The 2,753-nt window shown below is 39.7% G+C and overlaps 1 pseudogene; it reads left to right on the forward strand.

Moving 5' to 3' along the window:
* The first annotated feature begins 412 nt into the window (after window positions 1-412).
* On the forward strand, window positions 413-2,504 carry LOC146489432 (bifunctional 3'-5' exonuclease/ATP-dependent helicase WRN-like; annotated as a pseudogene).
* The last annotated feature ends 249 nt before the right edge of the window (window positions 2,505-2,753 follow it).

Below are 2,753 nucleotides of genomic sequence, written 5' to 3' on the forward strand. Positions count from 1 at the left end.
GAATTCTCTGGCTTATAAAGCATGCAAATTTCCAGTGTTATACGCCTTGCACAAATTAATTCCATCGTTAGAATTACAATACGAGCTACAATAACAACCTTCGGCACCATTAAAATCGAAGATATATTCATCACAAACAAGGAACAATAGCAATGACCATCACACATACTTATGGCCGAAGCTGGCTGCAATATTTTTACATAATGCCATGCGCCGAAGTTATTATCCCTCAACTTTTTACCGTTTGGTAACTTTTTCTGGGTATTATAAACATTAGCAAATGCCTGTGGTATGCTGGGGGGGTGTTTATGTCTGGATTTGACACCTACAAAGAGGCATTATCAATTATTTCATCTTGCCTTTTCCACCACAGTCTTCTCCTTGTAGTGCATGTTAAGATAATTAGTGTAACATGACACTTTTCAAGGGAAAGGGAAACAAAAAAGCAAAGAAACCTGCATTCAGGGAGTGTTTCTTCAGGATTGGTGATGTGTGCTCGCTGCTACCCCAAGGAACACCTGTCCTCGCCTCAACAGCCACAGCCAGCGAGGAAGTAATTGAGGACACCCGGAAAGGCTTGTCCATGAAAGCTTATACCCACATAATTTGCGTTAGTCCTGATCAGCCCAACATTTATCTCTACAAGCACAAGGTCGACAAAGACCTTTCAAGTACATTTGCATGGATTATAGATATGCTGAAAACAAAGGCTGACAAAACTCCGATAACTATTGTGTATTGCAAATCAAAGAGAGACTGTGGAAAGCTTTTCAAACATTTTAAATATGAACTTGGCAAGTTAGCTTACTTCTCCACAGGATCTGAAGACATTTCTGCAAACATGCTAATTGGCATGTACCACGCAAAAACTCTACAGCACCACACAGAAGGTGTGCTGCCACATTATCTGAGGAAGAGGGAGTTTGGTGTGTTCAACAGCCCTTGGAATAGGTGTAAACTTGAGCGATGTATGCCAAGTCATCCACTATGGACCGCCCCGTCAAGTGAATGATTTCGTACAAGAGATAGGGAGAGCTGGCCCGGATGGCAAGCCAGCCAAGTCTCTCCCGTTCTTCACTGGCCATCACTTAAGGAAGTATGAAGAGAAAATGGAACTCTATACAAACAGCAATGATTGCCTCTGTAAAGTGCTTCTAACCAAATTTGGAGCAACAGCATCGTCAACTAATGTCACACACGACTGTTGTGTGATTTGTCATGCAGCGTGCAAATGCCTTGGGACAGTTATGAAGTCAAACTATCAGTTTATGTCTGGGTTCATTCACCCGCCACCAATTTGCAGGGGCATTAGACAAGAAGTGTTGAGAATACCAGAAGGAAGAACTTAAAGAACTTTTACCGGACCACAAGGAGGAACTAAACAAAAGATGTGCTGGCTATGTTCTGTCGTCAGAGATAACAACTGGTTTCTCTGATACGCTGATAAAGTCTGTATTAAAAACTTGCAAGTACTTTTTTACTGTGGATGATGTGATAAGTTTGAACCCTATGTTCAAACGTATCAAGAAATGGTCCATTGTAGTGAGTCAAATTCGTCTTCACAAGTCCAAACAAAAGCCTTTTGTTGTTTATTGCGCTTAGGGAATTGTTCCGAGACTCGGCGAAGATGAATTTCAAATCGTCACAAAATTGTCGGCGTGTCAAATTAGCGGCACTAGGGGAGAGGGGTTTGGAAAGTTGCGGAAGGTTTACTATTATTGTTATTGACCCCAAGCAAGAAACCTGGAAATGCAAAGTTCTTTTATACGATTCTGGATCAGTCGATAAAAGCGCGCAGCACAACGCTGCAAAAAAGTGAAGCTTTTATCGATGGTTTCACTTGGTCAAGAGCTGTGAATTTCAAAACTAACTTGCCTTACTCGTCAAAAAAAGAAAGGAAAGAAAAGGCTTCGTCTTCGAAAAATCGCCCGATTAGACCGTTTGATTGAAAAGGATCAATGTGGTCGTTGTCATTTAGTCTTAAAACAAAAGCATCGGTTGCTAGCGCGGCTCTTAAAGAAAAAGTGTTAGTTTTAAAACCATCACGCTTTCACTCGCAACGCGACGGTCTTGCCAAATATGCAAATTTCGAACTCGTGCAGTCATCGGCTATTTTTGAATTTCCCTCGTGAATTTCGCTATTGTAATAACAGCAAGTTTGAATTTCCCTCCTGAATTAATAAGCCTTTGTTTGACGCTAAAGCTATTGTTTCAAAATCTCCTTTTATGGTCGTATTTGCAACGCTAAACAAAGAGCATTGTCTTTGAATTTGATCAGCTTTTCTTGATACGAAAGGCAACATGCAGTAGACATTTTGTACAGGATCAGAGATGTATTTGAAGTTTTTGAATTATACATCTATTGTGACTTAAACTGTGAGCATGATTTGTCCTGGGACTTTGATTTTGGGTATGGTAGAATCTATAAAAACAGTTCTTTGGCTGATGAACATTCTGGTAGATCCAGTGAAACAGAACTGTCAGGTGTCATGGAGTTAGAGTAAGGGGGTGCAAACATTGTAAACACTTTCACATCACTTCACATCATTTCACATCACATTGAACATCTGTGACATGCCGGTATGTGTTGTGGGGAGTTATTTATTTTTTATGAATTTTCATGTCCTTGTGACAAAATGTAAATATCATTTATTACATTTAATTTTATTACATATTACATTTAATTTTACTACATATATATATATTCCTTGTGTAGAACAATTTTCGAAGAGCGCTCAACTTTGCAGGAGCAG

This window comes from Pavona decussata, unplaced genomic scaffold (assembly GCF_977016875.1).
Source record: "Pavona decussata unplaced genomic scaffold, jaPavDecu1.1 SCAFFOLD_6, whole genome shotgun sequence".
NCBI lineage: Eukaryota > Metazoa > Cnidaria > Anthozoa > Scleractinia > Agariciidae > Pavona > Pavona decussata.